Genomic DNA, 14,690 nt, shown 5'->3' with positions numbered 1-14,690 from the left:
CTGTCCAGCACCAGCACCCAAGTGCTTTTCCATGTCAACAATGGTGTGAAGAACCTGGTTCCCAAATATTCACTGCAGGCCAGATTTTTAAAGGATGAAAGCACCTGGATGCTTCTGAAAATCCCAGTTGCCTAATTACCTTTAAAAATCTGGCCCAAAGGACACTATAGTATCCGTATCTTGTATGAAATCCTAATCAAAGGCAAATTTCTACTGTATTTTTTTTTTTACTAAATATAGGCACACCACCCTGAGATAAATTGATAACCAGGAGTATTCAAAAATCCATACACCTAAGATGGTGCACATTCCTAGAGCATTCAATACCACTTTGGACTTCCAGCAACACGATTTCTCCCTCCCTTTGTAATTGAAAACTTACTAAAAATCCTTAGTTTTAAGAATAATTCCTTATCTTGCAAACACTGAAGTGTCCACTTTACTCTTCTGTTACTTTGCTGTCATGACTGCTATCATGTCCCCTTTCAGTTGTTAGGCAAAAAGATTCTTTTCCCCAAGAATCAGGCAACCACAGACAATACTGAAGGGGGGGGTTATTCACAGTACTGGGAAGACTGACAAGCCACTTCAAAAATATGGTGCCATATTATATTATATTATGGCCAGTTATATACATTCTCTTATCAATTCATTTGCATTTATCTGTACATACGGAGACAGACATTGTTACAAATCAAGAGAAAACCCTGAACAAAGATAAAAATAAGAATGGTACGTACATATAGAGGTCATCCTAATTGCATCAAACATCTATAACTACCTTGTGGGGGAAGGAGGTGGGGTGGGAGTGGGTAGGGATGAGTGCTTACAGACATCCCGTGGGCTGTGAAAGGGCGGTTAGCATTGGTCTAAAAACTGAGTTACTGGGCGGGCATTGACCATATAAGCTGAGCTAAGGTATCAGGTATTGACAGAAACTATGTTCTTGCTTTTCAGCAGTTTCTGTCTTTTCGGCTGGCTGAATTTTAACTCTTTCCAGGCTGCCAGCTGCTGGTGTAGGCGACATGGTCATGGCTACTGTAAAGAAGGGCAAGCCTGAGCTCAGGAAGAAGGTGTACCTGGCAGTGGTAATTTGGCAGCGGAAATCGTATCGGAGAAAAGACGGGGTGTTCCTCTGTTTTGAAGACAACACGGGAGTGATAGTAAATAACAAAGGGGAAATGAAAGGCTCCACAATCAGAGGCCCTGTGGCTAAGGAATGCGCAGATCTGTGGCCCAGGATAGCCTCCAATTGCTGGCAGCATCGCATAAACCTGCTCCATCCTCGTTGTAAAGATAAAATAAAAGTGGTTGCACCAAAAAACAAAACAAAACAAAGCAAACAAACAAAAAAACCCCACAGTCTTCTCTTCTCCAAAGTAAACAAAGTCCATTTTTTTCAGTCTTCCTCGCACATCACGGTTTTCTAGCCCTCTAACCATTTTTGTTGCTCTCCTCTGGACTTTCTCCAATTTGTCCACATCTTTCCTGAAGTGTGGTGCCCAGAACTGGACACAGTACTCCACTTGAGGCCTTATCAGTGCTGAGTAGAGAGGAAGAATTACTTCTTGTGTCTTACTTATAAAACTCCTGCTAATACATCTCTGACACTGAGCGCTCTTGTATTCACACCCTACACACTATTGTAATAATCTTTGTACAAAATAGGCCTTGTGAGATAGCATTTGAAAACAAATAACTCACTGATCATTAATCATCATGCATCATGTATGTATGTGTTGGGTATTAAGAGTTATGGACATATGCTGGAATGAGAATTAAAATGTCTGCAAACAAGGTGTGTCAGGTGGAGTTGATAAACAGGTCTATCCTAAACAAAGGAATGTGTGTTCACCTCAATTTACATATAAGCAATAAAGAGACACATCAAGCTATCAAGAGGGTGGAGGCAAACCTCACACAAACAAGTGGGGGAGAAGACAGCATGGCCTCTGCACCAAGGAGATGGAAGCTTGGTCTGGGTTTTACTCTTCAGAAGAAGGCATTTCAAAGGTTTACTAGGCTATAAAGACAGAGGGGCTGAACCTCATGTGATAAACAATTGAATCAACTGATTGTATGCAATATTACTGTGTTATAAGAGAGTCTAGAGTGAGGTCTTTTCTGAAAGCTAGTGACACACTGATTAATATTATTGTGAATTAACACTGTGAAAGGAATCATGGATACTCATTTATATTAGGCTGTGGAGTCTGCCCAGAGAGGAGGGAATGTCACAGCTATCTACCCAAGATCCATAAACCTGGAAATCCTGGGCGCCCCATCATCTCAGGCATTGGCACTCTGACAGCAGGATTGTCTGGCTGTGTAGACTCCCTCCTCAGGCCCTATGCTACCAGCACTCCCAGCTATCTTCGAGACACCACTGACTTCCTGAGGAAACTACAATCCATCGGTGACCTTCCAGAAAACACTATCCTGGCCACTATGGATGTAGAAGCCCTCTACACCAACATTCCACACAAAGATGGACTACAAGCCGTCAGGAACACTATCCCCGATAATGTCACGGCAAACATGGTGGCTGAACTTTGTGACTTTGTCCTCACCCATAACTATTTCACATTTGGGGACAATGTATACCTTCAAATCAGCGGCACTGCTATGGGTACCCGCATGGCCGCACAGTATGCCAACATTTTTATGGCTGACTTAGAACAACGCTTCCTCAGCTCTCATCCCCTAAAGCCCCTACTCTACTTGCGCTATATTGATGACATCTTCATCATCTGGACCCATGGAAAAGAAGCCCTTGAGGAATTCCACCATGATTTCCACAATTTCCATCCCACCATCAACCTCAGCCTGGACCAGTCCACACAAGAGATCCACTTCCTGGACACTACAGTGCTAATAAGTGATGGTCACATAAACACCACCCTATACCGGAAACCTATTTTTTCCCCTTGTTTATTCCCCCCCCCCACACACACACTGTTCCTCAGATGTTCTTGTTAACTGCTGGAAATGGCCCACCTTGATTATCTCTACAAAGGGTTTTCTCCGCCTCCCCCCACTGCCCACTCTCCTGCTGGTAATAGCTCATCTTAAGTGATCACTCTCCTTACAGTGTGCATGATAAACATCTATTTTTTCATGTTCTGTGTGTATATAAATCTCCTCACTGTATTTTCCACTGAATGCATCCGATGAAGTGAGCTGTAGCTCGCGAAAGCTTATGCTCAAATAAATTGGTTAGTCTCTAAGGTGCCACAAGTACTCCTTTTCTTTTTGCGAATACAGACTAACACGGCTGCTACTCTGAAATGAGCTATCTACTTGTCTCCTATTTAAATTAAGCATGGTGGAATCAAACAATGGAAGCCCCATTTACATAGAAATCACACAGGAGGATGGCAAAAATAAGGAGTTTTAGCCCACGAAAGCTTATATTCAAATAAATTTGTCAGTCTCTAAGGTGCCACAAATACTCCTTGTTCTTTTTGCTGATACAGACTAACACGGTTACCACTCTGAAACGGGAGGATGGGAAGCTCACAGGAAGGAAAGAACAGCCTGAGGTCCTCCTGCCCCTTGAAACAAGTTAATTGAACTTTGGGAGATATCTTTAGTATCCATTACTAGACAGATACAAGAGGGCAGAACTCCCAATCCCGTATTGTCCCCAAATCCAGTGCTCTCCAACGTCCAGCTCAGAGAAATAATATGGTTCCTTTGTTCCTCTAAAGACACAAAAACACATCACAGTGTGTCATTAGCTTTCAGAAAAGACCTAACTTAAGCTTCTCCTGCTGGGTGTAGACTCCGTGCTGTCTTCTCCCCCACTTGTTTGTGTGAGGTTTGCCTCTATGTGATAGCTATATGTAAATTGAGGTGAACACACATGCCTTTCTTTAGGATAGACCTGTTTATCAACTCCCCCTGCATACCTGGTTTGAAGACTTTTTAATTAACATTCCAGCATATGTCCATAACTCTTAATACCCACCACATACATACATGATGCATGATTATTAATGATCAGTGAGCTATTTTTTTCAAATGCTTGTACAAAGATTATTACAATAGTGTGTAGGGTGTGAATACAAGGGTGATTAGTGTCAGAGGAGTGTTAGCAGGAGTGTTATAAGCAAGACACAAGAAGTCATTCTTCCACTCTACTCAGCATTGATAAGGCTTCAGGTGGAGTACTATGTCCAGTTCTGGGCGCCACACTTCAGGAAAGAAGTGGACAAATTGGACAAAGTCCAGAGGAGAGCAACAAAAATGGTTAGAGGGTTAGAAAACCGTGACCTGTGAGGAAGATTGAAAAAAGTGGGTTTGTTTAGTCTGGAGAAGAGAAGTCTGAGAGGGGACATGATAACATTCTTCAAGTAGGGAAAATGTTGTTATAAAGAGGAAGGTGGTAAATATTCCACTGACTCAAGTCTCCTTTAGCAGCTCAATACATCCTATTGGCTAGGCAATGGGATGCCCTGGGCCTTCAAGAACACAGCCCTGGGAAGAGGGGGCTGAGATGTATCCTTCTGCAAAGGGAGGGAAGAAGCCCCTTTGACCCACAACACCTTATTTTTGCAACCACTCCTGCTGGCTCAGCCTATCTGGGGTGACTTTCATCCCTTCCGCCCCTCCTTATCTCTGGCGTCTCCCCTCTGCCACCATCTGGCAGAGCATCTGCCCCATTCTTAACCCCCCTGGCTCCTACCCCCGCCACCATCCCTGATTTTGCCCCTGGGCCCCTCTCCTCCCCCTGCTGCCAGCTGCCTGACCCTCCTGGGCAGTCAGTTCTCCCCCTGCAGAGATTCTGCCCCTTCCTCCCCTCCGATTGCCCCCTCTTAGCCCCTGGGAACAGCAGGGAGACTCAGTGTCATGCCAAGGGCGGGCAGAGTCCCGGCAGCAGCTTCAGCAGCTGGTACTGAGCATCCTCCCTTCCTAGGAGCCTGCCCACGCTCGGGCTCTGTTTATCTTCCTGGGTCAGCTCCTCCATTGCGAGCCGGGGGCCGGGCCGAGCCGCTGCTGCTCCCCGGCGGGGTCTGTGCGGGGAGAGACCGGCGCTAACCCCCCGCTCCGCTCCGCCCCGGGCTCGGCCCGCACCAGCCCCCGAGCCGGAGCCCGCAGGTGATGGGGGGACCCGGGGAAAGGGCCGGGGCCGGGGCCGGGCAGGACAGTGACTCTGCACAAGCGGCCCCGCAGCCCCAGCTCCCGCCGCCCCGGGAAGCTGCTCCCTGGCTGGGAAGCGCCTGGCGGAGGGACCGGAGCTGCGGCCCCAGCGGCGAGTCGCTGCCCGGGCTCTGCCCAGGATCTGCGCCCGGGGCCAGCGCGGGGGTTCGGGCAGGGGGGAGAGCGGCCGGGGGGGGGCATGGGCGGGCCCCAGGGGGGTTCCCTGTTGTGTCCCTGGGGCTGGGTTGTCGGGGAGGGGAGGGGAGAGAAATGAGACTGAAATGGAGTCGGGGGGGGGGGATTTATTGTAACCCCGTTACAAAACTCGGAGCCCCTCCCTCCCCTGAGACAGGCCCCTTCGTGCCCCAGCGGTGGGTGAATCTCCCCAGCCCTGAACGGCTGCTGGGGCCCTGTTTGCTCCGTCAGAGACACCTGCTCTGAAAGGGGGCAGGATCCTGTTCTCCTGAAGAGCCCCGAGTGTGACCCGCTCACACTGTCTCCTAACGCACGTGTGCCAGGCAGCCTGAATGACCTGCTCTTGGTGTCCTGTGGGGGGGTTACAGTGAGATCAGTCTGCTCAGATTCTGTTTCTCTTCTACATACCTAGGCTTGGAAGGATGAGATTTTAGGGGGTAAAGACCAGTTTCACCTTACACACACAAACGGATGAGAAAGTACAATAAGGGCTTTATTATCCGGCATGTTGGGGGAATGGGGGGTGCCGGTTAATCAAATATTCCCGTTCACTGGGAGTAATACTTACCCACAGAATACTAATTTTCAAAGAATTAGAATACAATAAAACGAATACCGTATAAAACAGTAGACAGGTACTCACCAATCCAGTCATGGTACTGCACTGCAGAGTGGTCGGTTTCTTGAAGCACGTAGGTGTATACAGAGAAAGTTTTCTATACAGCAGGTTATCTAATGACACTGCCTATCACTCTGGGCAGCGCATGGCCTACACCCAGATCACTAAAAATACACAACACTAAAACGATACTGAACAGAATTTAATCTTTCTGGGATGATTCAGAAGGCACTTCAGGATCTTGCAGTGCCTCAAGGTCATCATCATCGACATCAATTATCATTGTAGACGTAGAAGGTGTAGGAGATTGGGCTGAATCTGTTATGACACACCCTGGAAGCTGCTTTTTTGAATAAATCCCTGATATCCTCTTGCTGACTTGTCTTCTGCCTCTTTGGCATAAAAACAGAATGCAAAATGTGCAATTGCATAACCTCCTGGGCAGTATACTTGACCCGGTTACTAGATTGAAGATTTGTATTGGGAGAGATCAGAAATGCCAGTTAATAGAGCTTGCTGGTTGATAAAAGTGCCGGACAACACAGCTTTTACTGTATTTCCATTAATAATAATCAAAATATACAGCTAGACAAAGTAAGAAATATGCTGCTTGAGAACTTCTTACAGTGTGATTTAGGGATATATAAGATTTCCTCAGTTTTGGAGGGGAAATATTGCCATGGGTCATTGATTTGATTACAAAAAGAAATATCGGGTTCTAAAAGCTTCTTGAATCTAGCAGAGCCAGGCAGAAAGAAGAAGAATGGCTGAAAACCAGATGAAATTCAAATTGAAAATTAGGCTGATTGACCATTGGGAAAATCTATCACGAGAAGTGGTAGATTTTCCATCTCTTGAGGTCAGCACTGGGTGGATTTCTGGTAGAGGCGTCTGAGTCAAACACAAGGAACTACTCGGTGCAGGAGTAACTGGATGAATTGCTGTGGCTTGTGTTGTTCAGGAGGTCAGACTAGACTTTCTAAATTCAATGGTCTCTTCCCCTTCTGGCCTTAAAAATCCATGACACCAAATGGAGATTGGGTGGATGGGGAATTAAACTCCCCAGTGATCAACTTTCCCCCTGATATCTGAGACGCAAATTGTTTCCTACATATTTAAGGAGCCTCCCTCATCTAGGGGACTAGTGTCTCCCAGAGAGTGATGGGAAAATCACCCAGGGCTACATGTACAAAGGGACTTAGGTATTACAATGATCAGCGTAGCAGCACCTAAGGTTTAGGTGCCTTGAATCACAGTGGGAACCACAACCTGAGTTTGGCTCCCAGGCTCCCTCTATTATTCCTGGGTAGAGCTAAGCACCTAAAAACGGGATCTACAAAACACAGCATGCTGACTGGGGAGTGCCTGAGCTAGCCAATAGAAAATCATAGAATCGTAGGACTGGAAGGGACCTCGAACGGTCATCTAGTCCAATCCCCTGCACTCGGGGCAGGACTATGTATTATCTAGACCATCCCTGACAGGTGTTTGTCTAACCTACTCTTAAAAATCTCCAACGATGGAGATTCCACAACCTCCCTGGGTAATTTATTCCAGTGCTTAACCACCCTGACAGGAAGTTTTTCCTAATGTCCAACCTAAACCTCCCTTGCTGCAATTTAAACCCATTGCTTCTTGTCCTAAAATGCTGAAGAGAGGAGCGAGTCAGATGCCCCACCCCCCAAAGGGACTTAGGTGGCTATCTCTGCTTGGTCATTCTCAGCTGAGAACCCTCTCCTGGAATTTGATGCATAAAACTATGGGGTTTTCCAGGGTACGTCTCTCCGAGGGCATGTCTACACTACAAAATTAAATCGACTTAAATTAGGTCGACCTACAGCTACCGCAGTAATTAAACCGGCTTTTCACGTCCACATTACACTCCTTCTGTCGGTGGTGCTGGAGCACTCCCTGGGCAGTGGGGCTCCGGCTGTCAGTCCCACACAGGCACTGCAGCTGTTAGCCCCGCGCGGCAGGGCTCAGGCTGACGAAGGCAGCAGCAGGTGATGTAAGCAAAGCAGTGTCTGCATGAACACTGCATTAACCTAAATACATTGACCTGAGAGATGCCCCTTTCATGGAGGTGGAGTTATTAACTCCATATACTGGGCGACCTACATCGGTGGGAGCAACATTTCAGTGTAGATGCTCACAGAGTTAGCTCAATGTCAGCTCCTCACGTCGATCTAACTCTGTAGTGTAGACCAGGCCTCAGTCTCTCCCGTTAAAGCTGTTCCACCATGTATGAATAAATACATATGCATTGGGCGAGAAAGAGTGAGATTATCTTCAGCCCTCTGGTAGAGCCCTCACCTGGGTTTTAGGAGATCCAGGTTTCAGATCCACTCCTCCAATGACTATTTGGACCTTTCTGTTTGTGCTGACCCAGACTGTCTCCTTTGGGTACCTTTTCCTAGCAACATTTGTTCTTAGAGGTGATTGTAACTTTGTATGAACTTTCACTCTTTTCTGAAAATGGAGCTCCCCATTGGGGTAGGACTGCCAGATCCCAGTGACTACAACACATCCTGCTGGGGGATGGGAAACCCTTTCAGAGAGGGGAGTTTCAGGGGGCTGCTGGTGGGTTTGTGTTAGAAGGGCTGGAGCAGGAAATACACAGGGTCAGGGAGGTGGTGACAGAGTGGGGCAAACCTGCTGGGACACGTTCAGTCTGTGGCATAATGTTCAGAACAGGCCCTTTGTGGGGATGGAAATTCCCCCATTTCTGGAATGGGAAAGAAACCCCCTGGGCAGGGCTGGGAAAACGGACCAGACTCCCAGTGCTGGAGCCTGAACCCACTAGCCCGACGCTGCTCTGGAATTTGAAGGGGGCACATACCAGTGAGGCCCAGGGGAGAGGCCCAGGGGAAAGGCCCCGTCCCCTCACCCCCAGCTGCTGGGAATGGGGAAGGGGTTGGGATTCCTGTCCTTGGACCCTGCTCGAGGGCTCTGCCTCCTGTATCAGCCTCTGGCTAGTAGGTGTGTGATAAATGAGATGACCCTGCCCTCCTCCACCGGCTGAGAGGGACAAGGAACTCTCTCTTTCTCCACTTCTGAAGCTTCCCGGCTGCTCTGAGCAGGTTGGGGGTGGGATTCTGTTACTCTTCCCCGCCCCGAGCTTCCATTTTATCCGCTCTCCTCGACCATGACTAGTGGGATTGTGGCTGGGGCAGCAGGTGCTGAGTGGGGGACTCTTGTTGTTTCAGGGGCCGGTGACCTTCGAGGAGGTGGCTGTGTATTTCACCCAGGGGCAGGGGGCGCTGCTGGACCCCACTCAGAGAGCCCTCTACAGGGACGTCATGCAGGAGAACTACAAGACGGTGACCTCGCTGGGTAAGGGAGTCCTGTCACCTTGGTTATTGGAAGCTGGAGGGGACCGTGATGTGGCCAGTTTAGCTTCTGCTCAGGTTCTTCCCTGGTCACTTAGGTTACATCCACACGGCATCTGGGAGGTGGGATTCCCAGCTCAGGTAGATTTACATGCACTAGTTCTGCTCGAGCTAGCGCCTGAAAAGAGCGGCATTTGTAGCATATTGGGCTAGCCACCAGAATATGTGCCCAGGGGCAGGGCAGGATTGTACTCAGGTGGCTAATCCGAGCCACAGCCTGTGCTGCCATGGCCACATTGCTATTGTCAGACACTAGTGCTTGTCCCATCTACCAAGCAGGGGATCACTCCCTCAGCCACAGGAGAGGGGAGTCGGAAACACAAAGAGGTGACAAGCATCAGATTGTCCTGTCTGTACTAATTCATTATTTTTAAAACTTCTGTTTCTGGCTTCACCCTGTGAGGCCGTTGTTATACCTGGTGCAGTACACTGTGAAATTAGAGGAAGAGAGAGGGTTTAAAAGAAAGAGGAGCCTCCATGCTTGGAGGATGAGGAGGAATATCCCAGTTCTAATGGATCATGGTGCACCAGGGACCCACTTCACAAAAGGAAAAAATTAGAGAGGGGTTAGTAAATGTTCCCTTTCTCAGTCTCCCCAGCAGTTACCATGTTGTGTTTCCCCTCTTTGCTGTTCTCCTTTCGTTCCTTTCTTCCCTGGCACAGGGGATGACTCCTGTCTGGATTCTCTCTCTGTATTCCAAAGGGTATTGGGATGGTGAATGAGAAGGAGAATCCAGAGCAGGAAGGTGGTGAGGATGTGGGTCTGCAGGGAATGGTATTGGGAAGATCTGAGGGGAATTTTTATGAGAATCACAAACGAGGAAAAACCAATGGAAATCAGCACAGGTCAGAGAGGCTGCTGGGGTATGACCCAGGGAAGAAATCGTGTGAATCCATAAATGATGGTGGAGATTGCAAGGACCTCAAGGAAACCACAGCCCAGCAGAGAATGCCCATAAAAGAGAGAAAATACACCAAGTGTGGGAAAAGCTTCATTCAGAGGTCACATCTTATTTCCCATCAGAGGATCCACACTGGAGAGAAACCCTACAAGTGCCTTGTCTGTGCAAAAGGTTTCAATCAGACCACAAACCTTATTTCCCACCAGAGGATCCACACGGGAGAGAAACCCTATAAATGCCTTGACTGTGGGAAAGGTTTCAATCAGGGTTCGCATCTTATTAGGCATGAGAGTACCGACAGAGGTGAAAAACCCTATAAATGTATGTACTGTGTGAAAAACTTCATTCAGAGCGCAGATCTTATTAGGCATGAGAGAACCCACATGGGTGAGAAATCCTATAAATGTCTGGACTGTGGGAGAAGCTTTGTTCTGAGCTCAGTTCTTATTTCACATGAGAGAACGCACACAGGAGAGAAACCCTATAAATGCCTTAAGTGCGGGAAAAGATTCAGCTGGAGCTCAAATCTGATTTCACATCAAAGAACTCATACAGGAGAGAGATCGTATAAGTGCCTGGACTGTGGGAAATGGTTTATTAACAACTCAGCCCTTTGTAAACATCAGAGAATCCATACAGGAGAGAGACCCTATAAATGCCTCGACTGTGGGAAAAGTTTCAGTTGGAGATCAACCTATATCCGACATCAGAGAATCCACATGGGAGAGAAACCTTGAATATGGGAGAAGCTTCAGCTGGGGTCTGCTTGTATCAGGCATCAGCAAACCCATATAGAGAATAGACCTCTTAAATATCTTTAACATGGAAGATGCTTCAAGTGGAATTGAAATTGGAGACTCCACACAGGAGAGAAATTCTATCAATTCCATCCCTAGGACTGGCCATAGTGTCTTAAAAAATAAATCCAATTGCCTTGAACATATCTTTGACTTCTTTCATGCTAAGTCAGACTTGTGAGGGCTGCTGATGAAAATGTTGACAGGTTTCAGAGGGGTAGCCGTGTTAGTCTGTGTCAGCCAGAATAACGAGGAGTCCTTGTGGCACCTTACAGACTAACAAAAGGACTCCTCGTTGTTTTTGATGAAAATGTTGCGGACTTGGAGGGGAGTTTCAGTGAATCCTCGATACTGTGCGATCGTTCTGAACTTAATTCCAGGATTCCATCTATGGGAAAAGCAGCTTGTGGGCTTCTTCCTGCCCAGCTCAGGTTGTTTGCAGATGGGAATTTGAGTTTTCTCCTTTCGTTAGGATGATGTTAAAACTTTTGTAACTAACGTGCTCATATAAGAAGGCTACTTTCTGAGATCTTTCATTTAGCCAGTTCTCAATCCATTTAATGTGTGCTTTATTGATATTGCTATTTTTTTAACCAGAATGTGATGCAGTAAAATGCCTCAAAAAAGTCTTAAGTGTATTCCATCTACCCAGTTATCTTTATCAACCAAATGTTTAATCTCCTCAAAGAATGAAATCAGATTTGTTTGACAAGACCTATTTTCTATAAAGCATATTGCCTGGCATTAATTATGGTCCTATTCTTTAATTAAGTATTAATTATATCCCAAACTACCTTTTCCATTATTTTACCCAGGATTGATATCAGGATAAGTGGCCTATAGTTATCCAGGTCATCCCACTTGCCTTTCTGGAATTCTTCAGGAATGTCCCTGTTATTCCACGATTTTTTAAAAATTAATATCTTTGGGGCAGAGTTCTCCTCAGAAAACTCTTTTAGAGCTGTGAGGTGGAAGTTATCCAGGGCTAGCTGATGGGAAAATGTTATTTCTTAGTAAATGTTGTTGAACATCCTCCTTAGTTACTAATGGACTGAAAAGTATTTCTTCATCTTCATGTGATACAAGCACATCATCCTGTTTCTTTCCAAACACAGAACAGAAATCTTTATTAAACACTTCTGCCATTTTTGCATCCCTATTAACAATTTTACTATCTCCAGATAGTAATGGGCCTATACCATTGTTAGGATTTCTTTTGTTCCTAATATACTTTACCAACTCCTTCTTACTGCCCTCAGCCCTGCCATCCATGGGTTATTCCCTGATGTCTTTAGCTTCCCATATCAATTTTCTACACTTCACAATTTCTAATGCATATCAATTGCTATCTATTTCCTCTTTTTTCCCTTCATTCTGTGTTGCTTTTTTATTTCTAATTGCTGCCTTTACTTCACCATGGAACCAGGATGGGCTTTTAGTCAAAGTTGTCCTCTTTCTCAACTGTAGAATCATGTTGGATTTTTGTTTGTTTGTTTATGCTGTTGCCATCTAATAACTCTTCTTTCAGAAATCCCCATTTTCAATCACATTTTTTCTGTCCAATTTTTTCTTCCCAGTCAATTTTGCTCATAATTTTCCTTAGCTTTGGGAAATTTCTCCTTTTGAAGCACCAAGCATATACATGTTACTGGTTGGGACTAACCTTTGTTTGCCCATATTGAATGTAATCAGGTCATGATCACTGATCCCTAGGCAATCACCTACTTCCAGTCCAGTGATTATCTATCGTGAGGTCCAAAATAATTACCTCATTTGAGGGGCAACATCTTTTGTTTTAGAAAACTGCCATTTATAATTTTTAGACAATCTCATGATGTTTTACCCCGGCTACATGAAACCTCCAGCATATGTCTCCCAAACTGGAGTAATCCATAATCAACACAATTTTTCTTTCCAGAAATTACAGACAGGTGCTTATGGAGTAACTCCTCTAGTTTGATTCAATGGCCTATCACAGACCCACACTAGGATCTTCTCCTGGGCTTTGTAAGTTAGCACATTGAGCCATGCACCAACATTCTGACCCGTACAGAAAGTATCGGCTCAACAGTTCTCTCATATGTTGCTGATTTTTATATTAAAATGTTTTTGGCCCTGCATACCTTGTGGAGTTGGAGTACGAGGAAAGCTAATGGGTGAAAAGATATTGACTGCAGAAATGAGCTGGTTGACGGGACTATTGAGAGCTTCAAGACTGCAGAAAATAAAAGATGAAGTGGTAAGAAAATGTGTAAGGCAAGAAATAATGCTTTTACAGAAGATTAAAGAAAGACAACTTGCAACTGGGTCAAGAATGGACCAGAAATCACACATGGCGCTTGTGACAGTCTGTAACCTAACGTTCACCCCTTTTACAAGACTCGGACACATTTTGTACAAAGTATGCCTTGTGAGGTATTATTTGAAAACTCATAATTTGCTGAACATTATTGCCCTGGTAAAATATGTGTGGCAACATTTTATGTAAAGTTATAAGATTCTACTGTATGACGTGACTGAGACATGTTCCAAGTTTAGAAAAGCAGGCACAAACCAGTTCCTCAGAGGCATAGGGCAAACTGATGCTTTAGCCAGGTGTCAGTGAAATCAAATGGACTGTCACTTGGCTAAGCGACCATTCTTTGGTAGGAAAAAGGGTGTGAGTGAGAAATTGATATCTTGGCTAAGAAACAGCTGGAGGTTCCCGTCCCCACAGATTTTTTTCTGTCTCCTGAGCCCCAGCTAGAGTTCATTCTCAAAGAGCAGAAAAATGGATAAGCGTCAGAACAGACACCCCAAGTGATCTCCCCTTTCTGTCCACAGCAGCCACAACACCTGAAGAAAAGACACCACTTTGAAGTGGGGGAGGGGTCCTGGCTGAAAGGATTCCAGCCGGCCAGACTGCTAAAGCATGTGGTGAGAGAGATTTTTTGCTTTACATTCATTTCACTTGTTAAGTTAGGTATTAGTTGCGTTTTACCTTGTATTTCTTTGTAACCAACTCTGACTTTTATGCCTCGTTACTTGTAATCATTTAAAATCTACCTTTCTGGAGTTAATAAACCTTGTTTTATTGTTGTATCTCAACCAGTGTGTTTGGATTGAAGTGTTTGGGAAACGCCACTTGAGATAACATGATTTGTACGTATCATTCTCTATTCAGGAATTAACGGGCTTTATATGAGCTTGTGTTGTCCAGGAGGCAAGTCTGGGACTAGGAATTTGGTGGTGTTACTCCGCAGTGTCATTCAGGAGTAGCCGGCTATAGCACTCCTACAATAAGCTGGAGGCACTGTGCATGCTTGAAGCCGTGTGTCAGCAGACCAGAAGTGGCTGCCGTCAGACTGAAGCAGTGTAAAGGCATCCCAGGCTGGAGAATTGAGGGGACGCAGCTGTTCAACAGTCCAGATTGCTGTGACATTACTCAGGGTACAATGCAAACCGGAGTACCAAGCAATGAGAAATAGGGGAAGACTGAGGCTGCGTTGACTAGACATGGTGAAGAATGTCATAGAATAAAATGGACTAAAGAAGACGGAAGCCATGATCGGATATAAGACAGAAGGTGGTGGGAAGACCAACTGCTGCTGAGCTGGTGGATAGGAAACAAAGAAGGAGAAAAAGACACTGAACCACATGCATTCAA

At 45.8% G+C, this 14,690-nt stretch overlaps 1 long non-coding RNA gene across 1 annotated transcript; it reads left to right on the top strand.

Annotated features, from left to right (window-relative positions):
- The first annotated feature begins 4,962 nt into the window (after positions 1 to 4,962).
- LOC311530933 lies at positions 4,963 to 14,090 on the top strand. The gene is made up of 3 exons (XR_014714119.1): positions 4,963 to 5,100; positions 9,163 to 9,289; positions 13,868 to 14,090. It is a non-coding gene; the product is annotated as an uncharacterized lncRNA (long non-coding RNA).
- The last annotated feature ends 600 nt before the right edge of the window (positions 14,091 to 14,690 follow it).

The sequence above is a fragment of the Lepidochelys olivacea genome, assembly GCF_965140295.1.
Source record: "Lepidochelys olivacea isolate rLepOli2 genome assembly, chromosome: 14".
In the NCBI taxonomy this organism is placed as follows: Eukaryota; Metazoa; Chordata; order Testudines; family Cheloniidae; genus Lepidochelys; species Lepidochelys olivacea.
This window is presented reverse-complemented; position numbering and strand designations above follow the sequence as displayed.